Source organism: Ambystoma mexicanum, chromosome 5q, assembly GCF_040938575.1.
Source record: "Ambystoma mexicanum isolate Mex_15411 chromosome 5q, UKY_AmexF1_1, whole genome shotgun sequence".
Taxonomy (NCBI): Eukaryota; Metazoa; Chordata; class Amphibia; order Caudata; family Ambystomatidae; genus Ambystoma; species Ambystoma mexicanum.
This window is the reverse complement of record NC_090933.1, coordinates 1,197,338,356-1,197,366,048: the sequence shown is the minus strand read 5'-3', so window position 1 is coordinate 1,197,366,048 and position 27,693 is coordinate 1,197,338,356. Positions and strand designations below refer to the sequence as shown.

The 27,693-nt window shown below is 46.2% G+C and overlaps 1 protein-coding gene across 1 annotated transcript in view; it reads right to left on the bottom strand.

Moving 5' to 3' along the window:
- DENND3 (DENN domain containing 3) overlaps positions 1-27,693 on the bottom strand; it is a 1,010,513-nt gene that overhangs the window by 625,291 nt on the left and 357,529 nt on the right. The window lies entirely within an intron of this gene.

Here is a 27,693-nt window from a genome sequence, read left to right as displayed (position 1 = left end):
ATGGGGATGGAGGGGTCAAGTGTTGTTTTTTTAGCAAGGGGATAATCTAAGATTCTTTAAGGCAGGAAGGGACGGTGTTGGAAGAGAAGGAGGCATTGACAAAGACAGCAATGAGAGGGGTGAGCAGGCGTGAGGCATTGTTTGACCATGGTTGCAGGGGTGGTATCTCTTTTGCACTGAGAAGGCATGATGCCTTTCACTAGGTTGGCAAGGTCAGGTTTGGCAATGGGGGAGAACTGGAAGGGCTGTAGGGGTACATGAGGTACATTGGATAGGTTCTGCGGTGAAGTGAAGGCTAAGATGTGTGCTTTGGAGTCCATTTTCATTCGTAGTTGTGTCATTCTAACAGTGAGGGTGTCTTGAATATTGTTACACCAAGTGGCATCTTTGGTTGTGGTAGGGGTTTCAAGATCACGCAGAATGATCAACAGTTCACGTGAGCTTGAGGCGATTTGTGATCATCTGCTGTTGTAGGAGGCTGCCTTGGTGGTGAGTATGGATTGTTTATATATGTTAGACTGTACTAAGAATAGTGCCTTGTTGTATGCACTTGGGTTTTTCTGCCAAGTAGCTTCAGCAGCTCTTTTTTTTGCTCGTAAGGAGTGGAGATATGTGGTGTACCATGTATTGTTCTAGTTGGCGTTCTTTTCTTTGCGCAGCTTGAGGGGGCTAGGGATTCCACTGCATTAGAGACTAGGGAGTTATACTGGTCCACTAAGGTTTCAACATTGGGGTCTTTCGCTACCTTGGACGTGAGTAGTGGGTGTAGCCGTTCACTTGTGAGGTACCATGTGCTTTGTGTGAGAGTAGTGGGTAGGTGGGGCGTTTGGTTGGTGTTCTTCTGTGGAATGGGCAAGTCGAAGGATATAGGACATTGGAGGTGATTGATGTGTTGCAGTCAAGTAGTCAATCAAGTATACAGCCTTGGGAGTGTGTAGGGTCTACGATCCATTGAATGCAGCCTAGGGTAGAGCAGGCTTTGGACAAGGAGGGGTCGTTATAGCCCAGATTGAAGTCCCCCAGGATTATGAGTTGGGTATTAGGCTTAAGGATGGCCCTTATGGCTTGGAGAAGGTTCTCTTCGAAGGTGGATGGGGGACCTAGGCTCCGATACAGGAGGTACACTGATATGGAGTGGTTGGGAGAGCCAGTGACTTTAATGGCTAATGTTTCGCTGGAAGGGTGAGGGGTGGTGGAGATCTGGCATAGTGGGATGGAATCCTTGTATACGAATGCAACCCCTCCACCTTCGCTGTCTGTTCTATCCTCTCTGAGAAGGGCATAGCCTGAGGAGATGGCGGTGGATATGGTTGGGCCGACAGAGGAGCAAAGCCATGTTTCGGTGATTGCCAGGATGTGGATATCATTGGAGGTTATTAGGTCCTGGATAAGTGTGTGAGCTGTGACTGATCTGGCATCGATCATGGTGTATCTTGTGGCGGGGGATAGGTGATTTGGGCTCCTTTTCCATATTGTATTCTCTGGCTGAAACATTGAGGGATGTTGAGGGTTTGGGGGGAAGGTAACGTGTTTGGGTGCGGAGGCGCAGGGAAGCATTTTGTATGTTAGTGCTAGGAGGTGAGCTTGGGAACATGTGAGTTTAGACGCATGAGTGGGGGAACCTGTAAGCTTGGGCGCATGAGTGATGGCACTTGTGAGCTTGGGTGCATGAGTGATGGCACTTGTGAGCTTGGGCGCATGATTGATGGCACTTGTGAGCTTTGGTGCATGAGTTGAGGCACCTGTGAGCTTGGTGGAGTTTCAGTTTGCTGTAAAAGAGAACCCCAGGGTTGTGAGATATGGGTGAGATATTACAGAGGTTAGGGGGAAAGAGATGAGAGAGAAAAGAGTGTAGCGGAGGCAGGGAGAAAAATTACTGAAATCTTTGAAGAGTTTAGCATGGGGCAGTGTAGGGTCATTCAAAGGCAGACGACAGTTAGGCAACTGGCTATGCTTCTCAGAGGTGAAAGAATGGAAGGAGAATAATATCTGAGCCCCATCAGTGAAGAGTGGATAGTTACAGCCAAGTGATATAATGAGTTTGCCAAGGGAGGAGGAGTTGAGGGGGAAGAGGACAAATCCTTGATGAACACCCAGAGGAAGGGCTGTCGGGCTGTCTGGCAGGAGGTATTGGAGTCCCCTGAGATGGAGAAGTAGTGATCAGAGACATAGGAGTATACCCAGTCAAGTGTGGTTTTCATGAAGTAAAATAGGGAAAAGACATTGACACTGGATCATCGCTACCTCCTTCAAAGGCAGCAGAAAGGTCAAGAAGAATGAGCAAAGAGGCCAGAGTGATTGGCAGTGGTAAGAGAATTGGCGATGTGTGGATGAGCGCAGTGTCTGTGGTGTGTTTGGATCAGAATCCATATTGCAAGGGGTGAGCAAGTGAGTGTACCATGAGATAGTGGACTATGCAGTTATAGACGAACCTCAATGATTTGAGCAGTGAGAAAAAGGTCTGTAGAATGAGCGGTTATTGGGGTCAGCACTTGCTTTCTTTAATATAGGTATGTGTGTGACTGTTTTGTAACAAGACTGGAAAATAATAGATGTGAAAGGTAGTTTGAATGAAACAGAAGTAAGCAGAGGTGAAAGGTGCAAATTCCTCAACTAGTTGTGGAACAAAGGGGAATATATGGGGTTCAGGATCAGTTAGCAGAGAGAAAGATGGGTGTGAGGAAGGTAAGTAGATCTGCAATAGAGAGGAGAATGCAGGGAAATGAGACGACAAGAGAATGATGTAGCGAATGGAAGAGATGTAAGGGTAGGGAAGGTACTCCTGTATTTTGGTGTTTTTAGTGGAGAGGTAGAAAGAGGTAGAAAGCAAAGACATCAACAGAGATAGGGGAGGAAATAGAGCAGTACTCCAGGGGGAGTAGAAGCACGAATTGAGGGTCCTGGATAAATTGTGAAGGTGCGAACAGAAACAAGATCAATGTAACAGGAGATTTGGCTGCATCGAGAGATGTGGACGACGCAAGTAGAGAGTCCCATGTCAGCAGCAAGAAGAATGCGGCATCATTATTTGAGCCAGCTGCACAAGCAACAACGCGTTGTGGTGCTCAGCAGCTGGATCGTCCGGGAGATCCATTGTTGAGGACGCACGCAAGAGGAGCAGGCATGTGACGATCACTGAAAGAGGTAGACTAAGCAATTCCATAAAAGGCATATTTTCAATGAAGCAAGCAAGTGTTGCAAGATAGCTCAGAGAGAGATGTTGACTTGGTCGAGGTAGGGGACCACTGAGTCAGGCTTCAATTGCTGTTTGGTGGTAGACATGGGGGTGGGAAAGTGGTTGAGGAATAGAGCTAGTGAAAGAGAGTGGTCAAAGGGGCAGGGTCAATTGTGAGAGAAGAGGGGTCACAGGGGTCAGGACCATGGGAAAGGAGGATGGGGGACCCTTCCCCACCTGGGGCAAGAGGATCACTAAAACAAAAGTCAGAACCAACCCTACCCCAAATATGTGAAGTGGCAGTTGGAGGGGGTCTGGCCCCCGGAAAATCCCCCCATATGCCAAAAATGTCAGCAATGGCAACAGTTTGCTCTTATTTCAGAGCCACAATTCCTAGGATCCAACGGGAAGCAGCCATGACAACCCAAACCAGGAATCCACAGAAGGGGAAAGCAGCCTAGGTGACCCCTTTACCACATACCAACAGCAACCAGGACCCCAGGAAACCAGAAAACCCACCACAAAAGAAGGAAAACAAAATTATAGACCCACATGATGCCAGAAAGTTAGCTGTGAAACCACCAGAGACAGTCTGCAAAGCCATGCTGGAAAAGAGAGGGGGCTTAGAGGGTTTTTTAAAGCCTCTTACCTTGGTCCTGGGGAAAAGACAGCCACCAATTTATGCAGGAAGACAGGTGAGCACTGCAGCCAATGGAAAGGGGAGTGAGGCACTGAACCAACAGTCTCACTATCAAAAAAAGACAGCAAGAATAGCAAATAGTGGGTTGTATGGGTGAGGTCCAAGGTGAACTGAAGGTGGACCGGAACACCAGCCAGAGAACGGACGGATGAGCTGAGTGGTGGCAGAGCTTTGCAAAGGTGAGATATTTGTGAGCGAGAGGGGCACCAGTAGTGTAAGAAGTGGGGATGGGTGTTATGGATGATGTGAGATAGAGAGAGAACGATATAGTAGGAGAGATAGAAGTAGGGAAGTGGGGTAGTAGCAGCAAGTGGGAGTGAGTTTTAGGAGAGAGGGGTATACAAGTGGGGTGAGAGGAGATGTGTGTAGCAGGTAGCAGAGCTTTGCAAAGGTGAGATATTTGTGAGAAAGAGGGGCACCAGTAGTGCGTAGCATAGGAAGTGGGGTGGGGGTTATAGATGATGTGAGATAGACAGAGAAAGATAGTGGGAGAGATAGGAGTATGGAAGTGGGTTAGTAGCAGCGAGTGGGAGTGAGTATTAGGAGAGAGAGTGAGGCTAGGAAAGATGGGTATACAAGTGGGGTGAGAGGAGATGTGTGTAGCAGAAAAGTCGGGAGGGTGTGAGTAGTGAAGGGTAAGCAGGTCTGGCGGGTCGGAAGGAGGAGTCAGACTCATGGTGGATATTCTGAAATATGTTATTTAAATAATAAGAAAATTGAATAACTCTCCCTATCGCTATGGAAATTTCCCTACCTAACCAAACTAACTAAGGGTGCTCATCTGTAGTCAAAAGTACAAAGAAAAAATGTCCTCAGTCCAAAACATTGATCTAATCTTGTATCTCCCTTCCCCTTATTATTAGTCTTTTAGACTCCCTAAACTTGATTCTTTCTCTGCTGTGGTCTACTATACCCTTAATGATGGTGTGGCACCACCAGTCCATGGGAACTCTCCTTTTTCTCACTTTGTTTTTGAAGATTATTACTTGCACTTAACACAGAGCGGTTTTCAGAGTCTCTCATGGTTTCTCCACAGTTGTACCTAGTAACTTTTCTCATACTTTAATTGGTTACATTCTCGTTATTTCCTCATGTATATGTTTATGCTTCCTAAAAGATTCATAGTCAGTGTTTGGGACGATGGTGTGACATGACCGGTCCTGGGCATCCCCAGTGAGTTCCTGTTTTATCTCTTTGATTTTGGGAGATTAATACTTTAACTTAACTCAGAGAGGTTGCTATAGTCTCTTAATGACTTCCATGTTTTCTCCGCAATTATACTTGATAACGTTCTTACAGTATTCCGACATATGTGCTTTCTCAATGCTGCATGTTCAATATTGCAATTATTTTCACATATGGCTTGTAGTCCCGGTTGCCTTACCCTTTCTCATTCTACCCTGGTACCTTCATTCCACGGGGTTAGGTTCAGGGGACTTGGCAACAGGATTGAGCGGCTTCCTCGTGGCTCTGCCTCCACTTTATTGACACCACCAGAGAGTAGTTCCAGACATCTCGTTCAGTCTGCTTGCTCGGCGTCACACTGTCAAAGGGAGGTTTTGTTCCTCCAGTTTCTCTGGGTTTCGGTGTCATTGGTAATAATCCGTGCCCCAGACTTCCCGTGATCACGCCACCACAAAGTACGATCTTCTGGACTCCGTCCTGACAGCAAATACGCCTGCACTCGTAACAACGGGCCTCCGGTGTTCTCTGCTGGCATTCTCTTCTTTGCTGACAGTCGCCGCCTCCACACTGTTCTGCCCCTCCAAGGCGTATCTATTTCAGAGGGCTTCCCCTGCCTATGGTGTCTGTCTCTCTCCCTCCCTTTCCCTGACCCCCACCCTCCCTCCCCCTCCCTCCTCCTCCTTCTCCCTCCCTCCATCCCCTTCCCTCTCTGCCTCCCTCTCCCTCCCCCTCCCTCCATCCCCTTCCCTCTCTCCCTCCCTCCGTCCCTCCCTCTCTCCCTCTCCCTCCCTCCCTCTCTCCCCCTCCCTCTCCCTCTCTCACCCTCCCTCTCCCTCTCTCACCCTCCCCCCCACCCCAGAGGTGTGAAAGAAGAATGTGTTCAAGTATGATAGTGAGCTGAATCAAAGTCTGAGAGAAGTGAGAAAGAAGATAGCAAGGCCCGAACTTTGAAGTTACTGCAGTCCATATGCTTAGAAGCAGATTTTCATTAACCTGGACGATTAACAACTTGCCTATCGAAAAGACTGAATAGTAATGATTTGCAATTACTACTGACTGGTATATGACCATTATATGATGAAAACTGATAAAGAAGTTTAATTTTAGAAAGAAGATAGCGAACAGAGAGGAGGAGAGGTGTTTATGGACCGGAAAAAGTGAAGCAATGCAACATTGTTCATAAAGAAAGTAGCAAAGTCTGTATAGTGACATCACGAATTGTGAATAAGCCATAGAGAGGGGTCTTGATGGGAAGGTGCCAGGATTTGGTTAGAGTAGGATAGGATGAGATAGGAAAAGTAGGTCTTTTTTGCTGGAAAAGCAGAGAGGAATCGTAGGGGGAGCGTAAGGAAGAAAGTAGTATGAGATTAGCATCAGAAGGACTCCCTCTGCTCCCCCATTTCTGTTCTGCACTGTGCAGGGAGGAGCAAAGGGAAATAAGAGAAGTGTAAGCCAGGGCTGCAGGGGCATTCGGGAAGGATGGAATGTAGAGCAGGGTAAAGAGAGGTTAGGGCAGCATTAGTTGATAGAAGAGAGAGAGAGAGAAAGAGAGAGAGAGAGAAAGAGAGAGAGAGAGAGAGAGAGAGTAGAAGAGAGCAGTTAAAGCTCAAAGTAATAAATGAGGATAGGTTGTGATGAGTAAAGAAAGAGAGAGAGAGAGGGAGAGAGAGACTGGGGTAGGAGGATATGGGTAAGTGGTAGGAGAGAAGTAGAATGAGAGAACAAGGTGGCCATATGCAGTCAAATGAAAGGGCAGTAACAGAGGTAAGGGATTGAGGAGAAGATTAAGTCAAGGGAGGAACCCAAGATGTGAGAGGTTGGATAAGGAAGTCGAGTAAGATTGAAAGAGTCAAGTGGACAAAGAAATGGCGAGGATCAATGGGTAGAGGAAAGATGGAGATTGAAGTCACCAAGAAGGAAGAAAGGGGACGAGGAAGAAAGAAGAAAGGAAAGAGGAATGTCAAGGACATTGCAGAACGAGGAGAGGACCAGGTTGACGATGGATGGTAAGGACGTTGAGATGGGGGGTTTAGAGAAGGAGACATTGTGACATTCGAAAGAAGAGAAGAGTGCAAGAGCAGAGGAAGTAGTATAGGAAGAATAGAATAAAATACCAGTACTGCCACCACATATTTAATTAAGGGCACCTGGTTAATGCCTTGCTCTTCCCAGGTAGGTAAACGTTTATCGGACAAAATGGAGCAAGGACATGAGAAAGTCCAAGGAAAGACACTAGATCCTGACAGTCAATTAACACAAAATTGGTTAAGATGACTGGTACTTTGATTCTTATTTAATATATAAGCAGTGAGTATTATATACACAATAGATAAACATGGGATACTCAACAAAATACATGAAACAAACATGGCATGATACATAAATAACAAGACCCAAGTACACATTTTTGGGTTTAGAATTTCCAGCAATTACAGACTCTACGTTCCCTACTAGGGAAAGATAAGAGCACTGACAGTGTAATTGCAGCACGGGTTAAAATGTGTGTAAGAATTGTGCAGTGGTGAAGAATTTATAACACAAGCGGTATGGGTCAACAAAACTGTTTCGGCCTAGGAGTTATCTTTTCGTAGCTGTCGTTGGAACGGCCTTCATCAGGATGGAAAAAAAGGTAAACGTGGGGAATCCTATGTTATCTGTCGGGAAAAGTAGACAGGAGAGGAAGGCAGGAGTGTGTCAGGGATGGGCTACGTTTACATAAATTTGGTTGGAACCAGACTAAAAAGCCTTAATATTAGTAAAGGTGGAGGAAACAGCATATATGATATTCAAGCAAAAAGATTGCGAAGTACCTCTTGGCCAAAGTGGCATCCCTCCTTTAGGGTGTGTCTGGTGCATAATGCTTACAGAATACAAGAGGGGTAGCCCAAGTAGCAGACCTACACATTTCCGAAATAGCTATGTGCCTAATAAAGGCTACTGACGCTGCCTTGGCTCTGGTGGAATGAGCCCAAAGTCTCTGCCCCTTTAAGTCATATGATTTTGCAATACACGAGACGACCCACCTGGAAATGGATGCTCTAGCTGCCTTATTAACTGGTGAAAGACCACCATATGTGACAAAAAGTCGTCTGCTTTTCATTACGTGTTGGTTCTTTGTAAATACAATTTTAGAGTCCTTAACGCATCCAGACTGTGCAAGGCCTCTTGGCCAGTGAAAATTGTGGTCTGGGGTGATAATTGGAAGGAAAATCTCTTGGTTCAGATGAAATTCTGAGCCTACCATCGGAGTGCACTTTACAAAGGACCACCTCAGATAAGGTTCCTTTGAGGACAGGGTCTGATGCTTCCCTAAACTTGCTGAAGTAATAGCCACCAGAAAGGCAGTTTTCCATATTAGGAGGTGTACTGGGGTGCTGAAATGGAGATGTGGTACCCACAACTAAATGCAGTAGGGGGCAGCCCCCCCCCTTAAAGCTAGGCAGAGAAATTTGTATGGAATGATTTAGTATGGTAAATGTGTGAAAATAGACTCATAGGGTTAAAAGACATTAGTACCTTTAATAGTGTTATGTTTATAAGGTCGAAAATGCTTTTATCATGGTATAGTAAGTATGCAAGGTAAAGAATGCATAGTATTAAAATTGAGTAGAAAATGATATACGTTTTTTCCTATACCCAGACAGAAAAGACCAATGACTGACTGACAACGCCCTTATATGAGTAAAAGAAATGTATTAAATGAAGCGATTACCTGTAGACAGTGGCCGCATGAGCCAGCCCAGAGTTCAACAATTCAAGGCCACCTTGCCGTGTAAGAATCAGACAAGCAGGCTGAAACCAGACAGTTAATTGGGCTGTGTCTGAAAATGTAGCTAAGGGAAACAGCTATATGACCATATTTGGAGTAGAGTGACCGGGAAAAACCTAGGATGTGTGCCAGAATGTATTTCATTTTGAAGGTTTAAACAGATAACAAATAATTGCCCTGTGCGCGAATGTTCAACAAAGTTTTGCCTGGACATGTTTAGAAAAGGTGGGGTTTGAATCCTCTTTCTCCAACAAGATATAAAAGGGAGCTCGGTTTTTAGCTGGGAGAGGGGTTTGTGTACTTGACAATGATGATTTTTGTGGTCTGTGTCTGCCTGGCATGAACTAAAACCTGATGAACCTGACTTTGCCTCCTAGCCTGCTGTCTGATTATCTTTGCTGAAATGCAAGAGAGCTCCAAAGAGTGCCAGAGAGGCTCAGAGAGCTTCAGAGAGGGTCCCAGAGAGCAACAAAGGGCCCCAGAATGTCCAGGAGGGCCTGACAGAATGGAAGAGGTGAAAAGGAGCACGATCGAGGTCTTAGCACTTCGAGAACATATGGCGAGCCGGCCAGGAGGGATAGGATGATGAACAGACCAGACATCTCTTCAAGCCGAAAAAGAACCTGGACAATCAAGACTAAGAGACTAAGGTGAGCCATACTGTTCTGCCCAAGATAAGAGTGGAGTAAAGGGGATAGAAAATAAGATAGGGATGGGGCAGACTGCAGCTACCCTAGCCGATAGAAAAGAAAGGAAAGGGACACGGGGAGGGAGAACAGTATGGCAGAAGGGGAATGAACAAGTTACTTCTTACCTTGTAACGTTCTTTCGACGGGATGTTCCTCCGACGTATTCGGAGGAACGTATCCTCATCTTAGATATATACCCTTCCAGCTCTGCTGGCCTCGGAAAATTTTTTCTCCAGAGGGCGCTGCGCGTCGACGTCCCTCGAGTCGATGACCCTCGACAACCGCCGTATCGACGCTCGACGTCATCCTGCCTATAAAGGCCGCGCGCAGCGTCCGTTGCTCAGTTCCGTTTTGTAGCCCACAGTATTACTGTTTGGACTAGACTAATCACCCTGAAGGAGCGTAAGCTGCAACAACAAGGGAAGTAAAACTGCGGGGATGGATGGGAGGGTCGATGAGGAATACGTCGGAGGAACATCCCGTCGAAAGAACGTTACAAGGTAAGAAGTAACTTGTTCTTCGAAGGGATTGTGTCCTCCGACGTATTCCTCATCTTAGATAGGCTCCCATAGCAGTATTCTATATTCGGAGGAGGGAGTACTGACTTCCCGCTGTCTTCTATTGGTGAATAGAATGCAGTACAGCCCTTCCAAACCTAGTCTCTTGACTAGAGGAAGAATCCAGATTGTAAAACCGTGTAAAGGTATGGACAGACGACCATGTAGCGGCCGCACATATGTCTTTAATCGGCACGCCTCTTTTGAGGGCCGATGAAGCTGCAATACCTCTGGTCGAATGAGCCCTAAGGTTTTGAGGGGGCTCTTTCCCTGCCAGTTTATAACATTCCAGAATGGCTAGAATGATCCATCTGGAAATGGTCTGCTTAGTTATTGGTAACCCCAGCTTGTGACCTGCGTAGCCTACAAACAGCTGGTCTGCCTGTCTTATCCTGGCTAGTCTACTAATGTAAAAACTTAAAACCCTCCTAGGGTCTAGTCTGTGTAACCTCTCTTCCTCTTTCCCCGGGTGAGGAGGAGGATAGAAAGATGGGAGGATAATCTTCTGAGAGATATGGAATTCAGAGACTACTTTTGGGAGGAAATTAGGCTTCACTTGCAGGACAACTTTGTCTTTGTGAAAGATTGTATGAGGGGGTTTACAAGAAAGAGCTTGTAATTCGCTCACCCTTCTAGCAGATGTAAGTGCTATTAATAAAACAGTCTTAAGGGTAAGGAATCTTAACGAACAAGAATGGAGAGGTTCGAAAGGTGTCCCCATCAGGAAAGTTAATACTAAGTTTAAATCCCATAGGGGAACTTGGAATGGTCTTGGGGGATAAACATTGGTTAACCCCTTTAGAAACTGTATTACCAAGGGTAATTTGAAATAGGATGGTTCCTCCGCAGTACGCTTAAAGATAGATAGCGCTGCGAGATAGCCCTTAATGGTGCCAACTTGAAGGCCTGAATTTGCCAAATATAGTAGGAAGGACAAAACCATTGGTGTACCACATGAAAATGGGTCGATATTCTGTTCTCTACACCAGCTGCAAAATCTGTTCCAACGGCAGCGGTATAAAGACTTTGTTGCTGGCCTCCTTGCCGAAAGCAACACCTCCAAAACATCATCAGGGAGGTCCCAATCCTTGTACCTCAGCCGTTCAGAAGCCAAGCGTGAAGATTGAGGGTTTTGATGTCTGGATGGAGAACCTGACCTCCCTTCTGTGAGAGTAGGTTCTCTCTGAGAGGAAGTCGAAATGGAGGGCAGATGGACAAGTCTAGAAGGTCCGGGTACCACGTTCTCCTGGCCCAATCCGGGGCAATTAGGATCATGGTTCGCCGGAATCTTCTCAACCTCCTGATCATTTGAGGAATGACAGGGACCGGTGGGAACGCGTACAGAAGCGGAAACTCCCAGTCCACTATGAACGCGTCTCCCAGAGCTCCTCTCGGAGGAAATTCCCTTGAGCAGAACAGGTCGCATTTCCTGTTTAGGCTGGTGGCGAACAGATCTACCTGAGGGGTTCCCCAAAGGGCGAAGATCTCTTGAAGGACTTCCTGAGCTAGCTCCCACTCGTGAGAGACTGTGTTCTGCCTGCTCAGAGCGTCCGCTGTCAAGTTCTTCTCTCCGGCTAGGTGAACTGCCGATAGAGAGATTCCTTCTTGGATTGCCCAAAACCAGAGCTGCATCGCCTCTCTGCACAGGGATAGTGATCCTACGCCTCCTCTTTTGTTGAGGTAATGCATGGCCACCGTGTTGTCCGTCATTATCAGGACGTTCTTCCCTTGTACAACTGGCAGGAAAGCCTTCAACGCAAGTTTGATGGCTCTCAGCTCTAACAGGTTGATGTGTAGTCTGGACTCCGATGGAGACCAACGACCGCTGATGGTCAAGTCGTTGGCGTGGGCTCCCCACCCCGTGAGTGAGGCATCCGTGACTACTGTTATCTCCGGCCAGGGTTGCCAAAAACTGTTCTCCTTTCAGAATGTTCTCCTGACAGGCCCACCACTGAAGGTCTCGAGCCACCCTGACGGGAACCTGAAGAAGATCTGTCATTCTCCCTGAGAATTGTGACCACTGAGTCCTCAGTGCCCACTGGAGGGATCTCATTCTCAGGCGAGCCTCTGGCACAAGGAAAATGCAGGATGCCATGAGGCCTAGCAACCTCAAAAAGTCGAAAGCTGGGAGACGTTGGGCAAGTTGGAACTTGGTAACCATCTGTAGAATATCTTGAGCCCTCACCTCTGGTGGCGAGGCTTTTCCCAGGGAAGTATCCAGGATCGCTCCTATGAACTGGAGTCTCTGCGATGGTATCATTTGAGACTTCTTTAAATTGAGGGAGAAGCCCAGCTTGTGAAGGGAGTAGCATACGTGATTTAGCTGGATCTGAGCTTGCTCCGGAGAAACAGCCCTGATCAGCCAATCGTCCAGGTAGGGGTAGACGTGAATCCCTTCCCTCCTTAGACTTGCCGCCACTACCGACATTAACTTGGTGAAGACCCTCGGGGCGGAGGTCAGCCCAAAAGGCAGTACTCGAAATTGATAGTGAGAGTTGCCAATTGCGAACCTCAGGTATTTCCTGTGTTTGAGATGGATAGGCACATGGAAATAAGCGTCCTGAAGGTCCAGAGATACCAACCAGTCCTGAAACTGAAGGGCCTGGAGGATCTGAGAAAGAGTGACCATCTTGAATTGGTCTTTCCTGAGGAATTTGTTCAATTCTCGCAAGTCCAAGATGGGTCTCAGTCCTCCGTCTTTCTTTGGAACGAGAAAGTAAGGGGAGTACCAGCCCTTGTTCCACTCCGCTACAGGTACCGGTTCTATGGCACCTTTCTCTAGCAGGTCTATAATTTCCTGCAAGAGGAGCGGATCCGGAGCTTTCTGAGAGCTGATCCCCGGTGGATGACTCTGAGGTATACGTAGGAAAGGTAGGCAGTTACCTTGGGCAACTGTTTCCAATGCCCAAGCATCTGACGTGATAGCCTGCCATTCCGCCAGATGTTGAGTCAACCTGCCTCCTACAGGTGTCCTGTGAGGGAAGTCCTCAGAGTGGTTTTGGGGCGGCTGATGCAGATGCCGATGGTAAAGAGGCACCTGCTGTTGCTGCGGCTTTAGAATATCTACCCCGTCCACCTCGGGTAGTTCTTCTTTGACCCCTTTGAGCCGGTCGTCCTCTACCTCTTCCGAATGAGGAGTAGAAGCGAAAGGACTTGCCCCTCGCAGAGGTTCCTGTGGGACGAAAAGGAGTCTGACGGATTGCAGCTCCTAGGGATTTTGCTGCTGCTTTTGAAGTTTGCAGTTTCTCTAAACTGTCATCCGCCTTTTTCCCGAACAAAGAAGAGCCATCAAATGGCATGTTCAAGAGCCTGGCTTGCACATCTGGGGCAAAACCCGACTTTCTCAACCAAGCGAACCGCCTGGTTGATGTACTTGCCGCCATTGCTCTGCTGATACTGTCAGCCGAATCAATGCCCGTCTGGAGGGATTCGCACATAGCGTCTTTACCGTCCTGTATAATATTCAGGAACGCATCCCTTTCTTCTCCCTCCGGGATGCAGTCAGCCGCTGTAGAAGCACACTCCCAAAGTGTATGGCTGAACCTAGCAAGGGTGCAAGTAGCATTAACAGACTAACGCCATGCTACATGCTGAAAAGACTTTCTTAGCGAAAGCATCATATTTTTTATCGTCCCTGTCCTGTGGGACAGTAGGATAAGCCGTCTTGACGTCGGTAGAGGATGCTGCTTGTACCACCAGACTTTCTGGGGATGGATGTTTAGACAAGAACTCTGGGTCTGTGGAAGATACCCTGTACTTTGCAGACAGTTTTTTATTTACTGCTGGTATTACATCTGGGGTTTCCCAGTTTGTCATGATCTTTCTCTGAAGAGCTTTATAAAAGGGCACCACTGGATCCTCTTGTGGGCCTTTGTCAAGAATATCCGTGAGGTCATCTTGCTGGAAAGATTGTGAAGGTGTAGACCACCCCATGAACTCTGTAATTCTGGCCATTAAGGCTCTGTAGGGGGTTTCAGCGTGCTCCCCCGGGTCTGGTTTAGCAAAATCCACCTCAGGGGAAGTGTCTAAACCACTTGCCTCATGTAAAGAATCATGAAGATCCTTTAATCTGCGCTCTTCAGAGGAAAATTCCTCTCTAACTGGGGTTACAGGTCCCTGTAACTCATCTTGTTCTGACAAATTATCCTCTTCTAAAATTGAGGATATAGTTCTCAATTGTTCTGAACTCATAAAGGGAGTAAATCCCATTTCCAAGGCAGAGGGTGCTGAACTTGTCATAATTGGCCTCGAAAACGTCGATGTCGTCGACGCCGACGTCGAAGGCTTCGAGCGTGGCGTCGAAAACAGAGGCGGAGGCCTCGAGGACCTCGACAGAATTGGAATTTTACTCGACAATATCGACGCCATCGACGTCGAGGGCCTGGGAATCGTCACTGGATGTGTGGTCATCGTGACTTTTCTCGGCGTCGACGCCGGTGTCGAGGCCGGCGTCGAGTCGACAGACCTGTGTGTCGAAGGTCCCTTCGACAACGGCGTCGAAGACCTCGACGTCGACGGAACCTTCGTCGACGGCGTCGACGGAACCTTCGAGGAAGGTTTGGAGGTCATGGTCCTACTCGAGGGTTCGAGACGCGCTCGAGAGGTTTCTTTCGCCGGGTACTGCGATTCGCGGCGTTTTTGACCTTCGGGTCTTTCGACCAGAGCATCGCTCTCGGCAGTCTTCGAGGGGGTCGAGGCCGCTTTCTCGAAGACGCTCATCATGTTTTTTCTGAATTCCTCCCATTCAGCCCGGGAACTATGTTTCGTGGGGCAAGGGATTCTTTTTGGCGAAACAGAGGAAGAGGAAGACGGAGAAGGGGATCTTCGACGTCTCCTCTTCGAGTGTTTCGATCTCGAGGAGTGATGAGACCCACTCCGAGACCTGGAGCGTGAATGGTGACGAGGAGACGAATGTCTCGACTTCGTCGAAGAAGAAGAAGCTTTAAAAGTCTTACCTTTCTCCAGCTTCCCCCTACGCTCCTTCAGGGCCTTAGCTGTCATGGACATACAGTCCTCGCACTCCGAACAATGGTGTTCAGCTCCCAAGCACCACAGACAATTTCTGTGAGGATCGGTCAACGACATCTTTTTCCCACAATCTCGACATTTTTTGAAGCCGGATCGAGGGGTTGTCGGTTCCGACGAGGAAGCCATTGAGTACGATTCGAATAACTTGAAGTAAATATTACTAAGAACTGAGCAACGGTATTCCGAGGCACCGAGTAGCGCGGAAAAACGGAACTGAGCAACGGACGCTGCGCGCGGCCTTTATAGGCAGGATGACGTCGAGCGTCGATACGGCGGCTGTCGAGGGTCATCGACTCGAGGGACGTCGACGCGCAGCGCCCTCTGGAGAAAAAATTTTCCGAGGCCAGCAGAGCTGGAAAGGTATATATCTAAGATGAGGAATACGTCGGAGGACACAATCCCTTCGAAATATATATATATATTTGTGGTAACTTTTCAGGGAAAAATAACACAGGAGTAAAATATTCATGGGGACCCCAGCAAAAGGTAACTGAGGGAGGTGGGATATGAACATAAAATAACATCAGAATAAGAGTATAATGTGTATATATAAGGGAGAAAATATTGACTCAACGTACCCGATCAATAGAGAGCGATACCAGGAGGTTACCTGAGAAGAGAGAGATACCGGGAAGATATCCGAAAGAGGGAGGATACACCCATTTGCCTAGCGTTTAAAGATGGCTGGATGGAGTTTGCACCCAGAGCCCAGTTAAATTGGGTGATTAGGAGACCAAGAGAATTTAAAGATTCCTTGAAAGGAGTAAACTCACATTTTGTAAAGAAACGCACATATTTAGGGGCAGATATGCATGCAGCCAACCGGAGTCTTGTCTGATTTTTTGTCACATGTCATGTTATGTTGTGTGTCTAATTGTTATATGTAATGGCTGTTCATTTGTTTCATTTTATGGCGTAACTGTCTGTGTGCACTGTAAAACATTGGAAATAGTATAAAAAATTGGATTTCAGCCAAGGTTTTGAAAATGCCAAAAAATAACAAAGATGTAGATGATCAGATGCTATGACTTAAGGCACACAAATTCATGGTGATTTCACCTCAAAAAAATCAAACAGTTCTGAGATAAGTGTAAAAAGCTTTTTGCAAGTGTAACCACCAAGGAAAAACATATTTTTTTTAAACTAGCAACAATAGAGTTAAAATTGTGATTTTCTAGTTCTAGATAAGATAACGAATGGATCGTGCTAAGAACGGTAGAGTTTCACATTTATATGACTAAATTATAGTGATTTAAAGAGGGCTGTTGTATGTGAGCACTGAAACTGTGCAGAGTTGAAAGACAAAATGAGAGGTCGGGTCCTTTAGAAACTTTGTGCGAACAGAGAATCGCGTTGGATTTATAGTGATTGATGGAAAAGGAATGGTGGAGATGTGAAGGAATGATTTAATGAGGTTTAGATAAGAAGTGCGGTATTGTGGAAGTCCAGTCTATTTGTGTGTTTGCAACTAAGCGCATCTTTAGCAAATTAATTTTAAAGTGTAGACAAGTTTGTTTTGTAGATTGAAGAAAATAAAAATGTGTTTTGGGAACACGAGACAAAGAGAGAAAAATGATGTTATGCTTAGACTGTGTTTTTTATTAAAGAGAAATGCAGTGTTAAAATATTGTTGAATATAAAGTGTTGCTATGTGCAAATTGAAGTGGGCAGACTGGAACACGAATAGCAATTGTGTTTTCGTTTTGCTTAAAAGCAAGGCAAGAGCACAAACAAAAGGGCTTTTGGCCAGGAATGCAGTGTCGGCCTTGACGATAACATTGCCAAGTTCAGGAAATTGGCCCATGTTGAAGGAATGCAGAATGCGCATCAAGAGCCACTTTTACAGAAGGCTTTAGTTATCAAAAGCATGTGCCGAATGCAGATTGTAGATACAAGGTGTTTGTTGAGCATTGTCACACATTTTTTAAACACTTGTCAGAGAAGAGAGTTAATGTGGCCCGTGTTTGCGTGGCCTACATCTGGTGGACGCAGGGCTCGGATCTGGTTGGGTCATTACATTCTGCATTTATGTTTTATTATGACTCGTGCTGGTCATTTTGTAGCAGGGCGGTGTAAAAAGACACATTAAAAGGAGCAAAGATGTCATGTTATTTGGCAGTCATATAGCGCCTTACATATTCAGTGGTATTGCTTTAAAGCACCGATAGGTTGAACACCCTTGAGAACCATAGATTAAGTCAGTTAGAGGGACAGCAGTGCATGATGCATGGATGTGATAGCTATGTGTATAGCTGGTGTAATTGTTAGGTGGAAACTATTTAGTAACCTAGTAAATAAGCAAGCAGGTTGTGTTTTATATGTTGCACCTATTTTGAAAACAAGTGCATTACATGCAAAATTAAATTGTTGCAGAGGACGAGTAAGTGAGCATACATGTAGGCTCAGCAATACACAAACACAGGATACACAGAGGCACCTGGGAATAAAAGGTGTCAACCTAAAAATAAGAAATATTTTTGCATAACAGAAAAATGAATGCGTTTCACAGTGGGACAGTCCCAGAGGATGATCAGATGTGTTTAAAAGAGTTAAGTGGCACTAAGGTTTGGAATGCAAGGGGAAATATGGCAAGAAAAAACAATTTTTGGTCTAATGATAAGACATTGGGACTGTGTAGCCATGTAGCAAAGACGGCTTTTTAGATTATAGATGTGGCATTGGTTTAGCGGTGTTTTGAGGAAAATGTGTTAGCTGTGGTGTGATTTCAATAGGCACCTTTCAGTGGTATTTATTTAAATGTGTAACCTGTGGTGTGATTTCAATAGACACCTTTCAGTGGCAGTTATTTAAACAAGTAGGCGCACATTAGCATAGGGGCCTTTTTTTGGCGCCAGTACAGAGGATGCAATGGTGCAGGTACAGGAATACATTGAACAAGAGAAGAATTAGCACATGGATGGCATTGTCGTAGCCAGCCTAGCTATTTATCATGGTGAGATTAGGAAGGGGCTTGGTTGCACATTAATGCTTTCAGCATGTTGAGGAAAGCAATGTAAGATTCTTTCATTTTTTTTAGTACTGGTGGGAGGGCATTCCAGTTTTTAGGAGCCGGATGGCTGGAGCTGGGCCCCCCCAGTTGTGGATTTTTAAAGGCAGGCATATATATTGGACTAACCAGGAGGGTCTGATGGACTACCCAGAGAGATTCACTCTGATAAGTATGAAAGGGCATGGACAAAAAGGCATTGTTTGTGTGCTGCCCATGAGTTTAATAAAGGAATGCATTTGTTGACTGATAACCAGTGCGCTTTTCTCCTGGTTTATGAGAGGCTTCTGTATGGGAACATTCAGTATTGCCTAGAGGCATTATTCTGCGTGATGAATATTTTTTATTTTATTTAGTTGTTCATAAGTGCCCAGAGAAGGGGCCTTGTATTGATCCAATAGTAGTGCCTACTATAGTTTGGAAAGGAATGAGGAACTCCTAGTAGAAAAGAAAGGCTTGAATGAATGAAAACCCTTTATTTATTAGAATTTACAGAGCACACAGAAGCCCTTAGGCATCGTGGTGCTGTTACAAAGAAGAGGCTTGCAGATTACAATGAAAATGGCCTACACAAGTGGTTGCATGCCACACCTTTGCCTGTAGTTATAGGACAGATAAATACATATTATAGTTACAATGGATGATCTGCATGTTTAGCTCACATTGGATAGAGTAGAAATTGAGTGAACCCATGGCATAAAGGTTCATTAAACAGCAGGGGGGAACACGTATAGACACCGCTGGGGGAACTAATAGGGGTAGCTAATAAAGTAGGTTTGAGGGTTTCAGGTGAAGAAATGAGGAGGGATGGTCCTGCTCTAAGTTCGCTAGAGGAAGCATTCCATGGGTTGGGAACAAGACGGGGAAGCTTAGACCTCTGGCATTAGCTCTTTTGGTTAGTGGGACGTGTAGTTGAGTGACATGGTGACTTCTTTTGGGTCAGGCTGAACTGACTCTATTAACAGAATCAGTTAGATATAGTGGTGCTCTGTGAGACATACATTTATGCATAATGGTTAGGATTTTGAAATTAACCGTTCCTTTACGGGTAGCCAGTGAGCAGCTCGCATGGCGTGAGTAATGTATATCCTTTTGGGAATACTGAGAGTTGCACACAGCATCACCCTGCACTTTTTAGAGCCTGTGAAGATTTTTGCAAGGATGGTAGTGTAGTAATCCAATTTAACTCTTATAATGACACAGGAAATGAATGAGCAGTTTTTGCAAGCATTGTGGGGAAAGGAAAGGGCCGATAGCATTAGTGAATGTGGTAGTGAAGCGGAAGCAATGGCACTCAAATGATAAGTGCAACAGAACAGATTCTAGCATGTAACCTGGCATGACAGAGACAAGGGTGAGTGGAGGAACACTCCTAAGGGTTGTTTCACAGCTGCAGAAATAGTGTTGGGATTGAAGGAGGTATTGGTGAACGTTACGAGATGTGGAGCAAGTGATTTTACACAGGGTTTTTAAACTAACGTGGGGGCAGGAGCAGGCATCGCCTTGCAGCTGAATGGTCTAATGTTATTCATGTTCTCTAGTATTTCTGACTTAGAAAGCCCTCTGAAGTTGAAGCGGGTTATTGGGTCCTCTGATCTGCTTTTTGGGGAATTTCGAGGATAGCATAATGTATTGAATGGGGGTTTTTGGGGTGCTCCTAAAGGTCCTTTTTCAGGAGCTCCACTGCGCATGATAGGACAGCCTGAATGGTGTTATACCAGGGGTGGTATTTTACAATTGTTGAGGCCTTGGCGGCTGATGTGGAGAAAATTCTTTGAAAAATAGTGAAAAACCTTGTTGATTCAGGACGATCAGTTGAGATTCTATTATTATAGGATCCAGATGGCTGAAGAAAGGCTTGAATGACAAAGCCTGAAAGCATGATGATGGTGTTTAGGTTACCAAGGAACACATGTTTGAGTATCTGGGGCATGCACCATTTAGACACAAGCATAATTGTGAAGGCATGAAAATGGCAGAAGGCCAATGAGAGTGTTTGGGTGAAAACTAAAAGATTTTATTATTGGGGCAGCATGGTTATATAGCCAGCTGTATGACCTGGTGGAGAAATAAGGAAAACATTTTATAAATTCAGACGCAGACCATGAACATTTATGAACAAGAGGAAGAGACAGATGACCTCCAGGAAATTTAAGTCAGCCATAACGTAAGGAAACATGACAAATGATTGAGAAGCAAACAGAATGAAATAAGAATCATGAAGGACGGTAATGGGTAAAAAAATTTAGGTTAAACAACGTCATAGATGACAATGCAACCATGCAGGGCTTAATGGAGTATGAAATGGTACTTTCCTTACAGCATCACGCAGAAAAAGAAAGAGAAAGGAAGCGTGTTAGAAAGGCTTTGGGTTTCTGTTACACAGGATCAGAAAAAATAAATTGGAAAAAGATGAAAATGATCGATTATCTTAAATAAAAATGAATAAAGGAAAAATTGAGGAAGGGAACAATTGGGCAAACGAATAAAAGGATAGGGAATAAACTCAAAAGCATAAAACGGACAAAAAGATCTTTAATTGGAAAACAAATAGCACTTAAGGGTTTCCTGGCCAACAGCAAAAAAGGAGCGCAGGGCAATAAAAAGCATCACAGACCATGAAGACCAAGAAAGGGAGTATGGCTGACAAAAAATTGGGTCAACCAAACAAGGGAATATCACACACAAGCCATTTAAAGAAAATATAGTGAGGTAAGTAAAGAACAATTTTTGAGTGCCTGTAACGATTTTGATTTATTTTACAGATGAAAGTTATGGACCTTTGCGTGGAAGCACGAGAAACGTCTGCATGGCCTTAATTAGGGAGAAAAAGATAAGTACTAGTTCACACTAAAAGGCTGTGGACACACAATTGATCAGAACTAAAAGTAAGAGGATCCAGGTGAATAACAGGAAAAGAGGTAGTAAGAGACACAATGTCTTCAAGTGTTTAGCTGTTTTTCCCAAGATAGGTGCAATCATGTGTGGAAAGAGAAGAGAATAGATGACAACATGGCCATTTCAGACAACCAGAGAAAACAGAAGTTAAATTGAAGGTGAGTAATTATTTTTGTGTTCATAATGTCAAAAAGGCTGATGTGATAGGGGAATGCAATTATTAGAAGAGGCAAACATTGTTATGTATGATAAAAAATGGAGGCACATAGTAAGAATTGGTGACCTAGTCTCGAAAAACAGGGGTAGACTAGATTAAGTTAGGCAGGGACGGTGTGCAGCGAAACGCCTCTGTTTTGTCTCCATAGGATGAATGCAAAGCACAAGCAAATGCCATGGTCCAACAAAAGACAAGAAGAGAAAAGGAAGAATGGCTGCTGAGCTGAGGAAGCACTTGCAGCTAACCAGCAAGTATTTACTGCTAACCAGGAAGCACATGCTGCTAAGCTGAGCAAAGAACCAAGCCTAAACTAAGTATCCTTTGGGATGGTTGGAAAATAGTTGTTTATGTGCACCAACGAGTAGTGGAGAATGATCCAGAAAGTATTTTTTTGATAGCAGAAAAGGAAGAAAAGGGTTGAAGTTGGGAAGAAAGCCTGACCCCTTACCAGTGTCTGAATGACTTTTGTTCCTATTTTGACTTTCTACAGACAACAGGGATCCCCAAGGACATTTCTGTCATCTGCTATGGACGTCTCTAGAAGACCAGAAAAGAAGATGTCTTTCTTTAATTGTTATTATTGTCTCCTTAGGGTTGCATGTGTCACCCTCAAGGGAAAAATGTGTCCCATGAAGGACAACATGTATTGTATATTATTGAAAACAAACTCAGGTTCTAGCCAGCTGACACAGATCTAGGGATGGGGGATATTTTGTTTGTAAGGCAAGAATGACCCATAAAAAGGAAATGTTTAAATGAAAATGTCTTGTAGCTTTGTCTAGGAGGCTTGGGTGTTCAATAAGAGGGAATGTCTCATGATTTTTTAGGAAGTAGGGTATGAGAGCCAATGTGTTGAAGAGAGGTTTTAAGGAAATGGTTTGGTAGGAAATGTGTTAAATAGAAGAGACTTGTTTATTATTATTTTTTTTTAATCTTTTTTATTAGTGGTTCGGAAACACAAACAGTACCAGCAGCGTCGTACAAATTAAAATCAACATGATACAGAAATAGAGAGGTAGCAGTACATATACCCTGAATCAACAAGGGGTATCGAGTCTAAACATCACTGTCATCATCAGGGATCATATCACAAAGAAACATTCTGAGGGGGCCCCAAATGTCCTTGGGTCTGCTCACAGAGGGGCATGTGATGACAAACTGTTCTTCAGCCTCATAGTGGGTGGTGCCGGGTTTTTCCATTGTTGCAGAATACATTTTTTGGCCACTGCACATGTGACATTAAACAGTCTTCTGATCTTTTCGGAGCACTTTCCTATACCCCCAAATAAGTATTTCTGTGGAATCAACACCGGGGGGATTTGTGTGATTTCATCAAGTACATCTGCCACCTCCCTCCAGAACTCAGTCACCACCGGGCAGCTCCAATACATGTGAAACGAGCCCGCATACTCGGTTTTGCATTTGGGGCATTGACTAGGGGCATCAGGAGCGAACTTGGCTATTTTGGCAGGGGTGTAGTGCAACCTGTTAAGGATTTTAAACTGGATCACTCGTAGTCTGGCGTTTAGGGAAACCTTCTTGGTGAGAGAGCAGTACCTGTCCCAGGTTTTATCATCTAGAGGGATCTGCAGATCTATCTCCCATTTATCTCTGCTCAGATTAGCTGTTGGTGAGTGTGTCTGTACTATGGCATATAAGCTGGACACTTTCAAGCGGTCCCCGGCCGTGATCATTTGAACGCAGGGGTGTGTAGGAGGTTCATCAGGGAAGGTTGCCCAGTGTTTCTGGAAAGCCGATCTCATACGGTAGTACTGCAGTACCCTTAGTGGGCCTCTGCCAAGCGCACCAGTTATCGGCTGAAGGGTTGCGAATTTCCCCTCAATGAACATATCTCCCAGGCGCATCTCGTCCCCCGGGTCCCAGGCCGATCGCAGACAAACATCATGTGTCGGAGTGATACCAGGGTAATTCCAGAGAGACCTCCGGGTTATACAGGGTCAACAATCCCAGTTTCCCAAATATTGCCCTCCAGGCCTTAACAGTACAACTAACCGGGTTGAAATCACACGTGTCCTTATAGTGGGCATCAAAGATTACGGACTGTATATTCGTGGGAGCGGTGGTGAGTTCCTCTACATCAACATGCGGCGGCCTGCCATACCTGGAACACCAATACTTAGAGAACTGGCCCTGGGACACATAATAATATAATTCAAAGTCCGGGGGCCGCCAGGCCGCCCGAACAGTATGATTAAGTTATTTTTCCCCACCCAATTCTGGGAGTCTCCCCATGCCAGAGGAAGGCTGTAGCCCTTGACTTAAGTTTAGTGAAGAAGAGTCTTCCTGGCCGGATCGGTATGTTTACAAACAGGTAGAGCAGTTTAGGTAGGACTACCATTTTAAGAACCGCTACCCTGCCATGTAATGATATCGGAAGGCGATCCCATAATAGAAGCTTGGTCTTTAGGGCCTGTAATGTGGTGTCGTGGTTATCGGCGTATAACCCATCCTTACCGTGTGACACAAGAATTCCCAAGTATCTGATGGATTCACTAGACCATTTCAGCCCACCCAATGAGCTAGGGCAGCCGGTTGCCGGTGTGAGAGGGAAGACCTCCGATTTATCCTTATTTATGGAGTAGCCAGAGTATGAAGTGAACTCTTGAATTTCCGCCATCACAGGCTCTAAGTTGTTATTCGGTTCACGGATATACAGTAGTGTGTCGTCCGCGTACAGAGAGATCAGCTGGGTCGCCCCCTTTAGGTTAATGCCCCTGTTAGAATGTCAGAGCCTGACCGCTATTGCCATTGGTTCTACTGTTAGGGCAAATAGTATAGGTGAAAACGGGCAGCCCTGCCTAGTGCCCCGTCCCAGAAGAAACATATCTGAAACTGCCTTGTTGGTTAGGACCCGGGCCCCGGGCTTTGTGTAAAGCAACTTCACGTACCTGATGAAGTTCGGGCCTATCCCAAATGCCTCAAGTACTGCTAGTAAGTAGGCCCAGGACACAGAATCGAAGGCCTTTTCAGCATCCAATGAGACGGCCACAGCGTTTCTTCTCGGATCAATCTGGGCCATTATGCCAAATAACCTGCGCAGGTTAAGCGCAGTAGATCTAGCGGGGACAAACCCATTCTGATCCGGGTGAACGAGTGTCGGAACCGCCGGCAAAAGCCTGTTGGCCAGCACCTTGGCGAATATTTTGGCATCCGTATTAATAAGAGATAGCGGCCTATAGGACGACATATCCTGTGGAGGGCAGCAAGGTTTAGGGAGAACAGTTATCAACGCCTCTCTCATGGATGTAGGCAATATATTGCATTCAAGGAATTCTTCCCAGACCCGCAGCAACAATGGAACAAGCTCAGCGCTGTATTCCTTGTAGAATTCTGCACCCAGGCCGTCCAACCCTTGAGCTTTATTAGAAGTTAAATCTTTAATCGCCTCAGAGATCTCATCTGCAGTGATAGGTTGGTCCAGTGTCAGGCGGGTCTCCTCTTGGAGTTTCGGCATCGACAATGCCGCAAGGTATGCCCCTATCGCAGTAGCCGACTTAGTGTCTCTATTTTTGTACAATTGTTCGTAGAACCCAGCAAACTCAGCATTAATTTTGTTCTCGTTAACCAAAACCGCACCGTTGGGTTTCTGTATGCTGGTAATTTGATTAGTGTGTCTGTCCTGTTTGAGTAGATTAGAGAGTGTCCTCCCGCCTTGTTGCCCTCTCCATATCTTCGGGCTCGGATTGCTGCGGCAATGAACTGCACTTCCCTGGAGGCTAGTTTGTTAAATTCTTGGAGATGTTGTTGTATGTCAGCTAACAAGGCTTTGTCATGGGTGCGAGCATAAGTGTCCTCCAGAACTTTCAGTTTGCCTTCAGTCAGGGCTAGTTCAGCCCACACTCCCTTAAGAAGACCCACAGATTTGGAAAGTAGCGTACCCGATGTTAATCTCAAGGAACTCAGAAATCTCAGTGTGCAGTGCCTCCACCACCCCGGGGTCCCTAAGCAAGCCCCCGGGCATCCTCCATCTCCGGGAGGGTCTAGGGCAGTTATGATAAGTGACCTCCAGTGTTATAGGGGCATGGTCAGACATCGTGCGAGCCAGCATTTCACATGCCTGTGTTCCTGCGATCAAGGAGGGGGAGACAAACCAGTAGTCGTTTCTGGACTCGGAATCATGAACCGATGAATAGTACGTGTATCCCCTCGTAGTCGGGTGGAGGACAGGGCAGGCATCCTCTAGGGAGAGCTGCGAAAGGATACTTTGCATAGTGAGGGCAGCCCTGGTTGGAACTCTAATAATCGTGCTGGATCTATCCAGTCCCGGGTTCATAGCAATATTAAAATCCCCTCCGCAGATTATATTGGGAATATCTATTGCAGAGATCTGTTGGTATACATCCGTATAAAAGGCAGGATCATCAATGTTTGGCCCATATGTGTTGACCAACAATATCTGCTGACCAGAACATACCTACCCTGAGGGTCCAGTTTATGGCCTTCGAGTCGGAGCCCAAGATTCGGGTGTATGAGTGTAGCGACCCCCCTGGACTGGGAGGAGTAGTTGGTACAGAACCTGGACTTGCCCCAGCCAGACAACAGTAAATCTTTATCAGAACCAACAGTATGGGTTTCCTGCAGCATAATAATCTGAGCCCCATGCCTGACCATTTAGTTTCCCATCTTCTTGGCCTTCAAACGATTATTTAGACCCCTCACATTCCATGAAACAAGTTTAACCCTCAAAGCGTGAGCAGAACCTTGCAAAACGATTGTGAGGATAATAACCCAAGACCCTCAGACGTCAAGTCAGGCATAATGGACCATGCCAGTGCTCTCCAGACCACTTGTTTCAAACGTAACTTATAACCATTTTCCAACAAAACTTTCCAGAAACAAAGACCCATGCAGCTGGATAACCATCCAACCACAAACCGTGGGGTTCGAAGAAAACAGTCCCCAACTTTCCCCATTCCATCCCGCCCACCACCCTCACCGTCTACCCCAACTCGACAGTGACCAATCCCAAACTTGTGGAATACTCCTGGGGTAGCCATGTTGCCTCACATGATCGCCATCCCCGGCCACCAGCGCCACCTCACACAGGAGATGGCTGACTGTTATCTCCCATCACAAGGGCCAAAAAGCCACTGATTGCCAAATCATGAAAATATGTGATTCCTAGTCTGCCGGCCGGGGTCTATTGTTCGGGGCAGGTCACCCCCCCCTCGGAGGGAGGGGTATAGAAGATTCGATGTAGGGTAGTGCTTCAGATGGGTTCTCAAAAAAGGGCGACCTTCCAGCATGTTGGATTCTCATTTTGGCCGGGAACATCAAGGCGTACTTGATCTGCCGTTCTCTAAGGAGTCTCTTTACCGGTTCATATGACCGTCTGCTAGCCTGGACAAAGGCGTAAAAGTCAGGATAGATATGTATACGGTTTCCCTCGTAATGTAATGTGCCGGCCTCTCTAGCCAAACGAAGGATCGTGTCCCTGTCTCTGTAGTTCAGCAGACAAGCAATTATGGTTCGTGGTGGTGCCCCCGGCTAGGGCGCCGTGGCAAGGGTACGGTGCGCCCTCGCAACAAGGAAGTGTTCTGACAGTGCCTCAGGCCCAAATAAGGATTTAAACAGTTCTTCCATGTGTTTCTCCATCTGGCCCTTGCCGAAGGATTCGGTCACACCTACAACGCGGACATTGTTTCTTCTGGACCTGGATTCGAGGTCCTCACACTTGCTCTGGAGCGTGCTCATCGTGTCTTTAATATAAGATATATCACGGCTGTGGTGCCCAATAGTATCCTCATTAGCACTTATCCTGCCTTCCGCATCGGTGACCCGAGCACTCTCCTTATCGATCCTGGCCTTCAGTGAGCCTATGGTAGCTACTATCTCGTCCAGTTTAGTATTCACAGCCAAAAGTCCGTTCTGAACTAGCGTGGCCAGTTTATCCTCCCTGTCCAACACATCCCTTTCTATCTGTTCTTCCTCATCTGTCTGCGTGCAAGTTGCCACAGTTTGGATAGCTGTATTGGTAAATGTGTCCATGGGGCCCTTCTTCTTGCCCCCAGGGGTCTTGGTGGCCCTGTTTGACTTACCAGACTTCCCCATTGTTGTGTCTTCACTGTACGTGTATTGGACCGGACAACGGATCTCAGTATGTCCCAAATGAAAAGAGGAGCGTGGGCCCAGCGGTCCGCGTATGTCGTGTAGCCGGCAACCAGCCGCCCAGACAAGCGGAGGGGCTCGGAGTGGCAGGTGGTGCAGCAGGGGGGGCCCACGTCCGAAGGGGGGATTAAGAGCCCGGGGGGTTACGGACCTAGCGGCGCCGGCAGGGCTCGGCACCCGGCAACAGCTTACTTCGCCGGATTAGCAGCGTCAGGATCAAGCACCAGCGAGAGTCGGATGATACCAGAATCAGGAGAGGTGGTCAAGCAGATAGCGTCGGGTCAAAGCCAGGACCGGGGAAGGGTAGGCCATCCAGCGCCGCGGCGAGTCTCCAGAGCG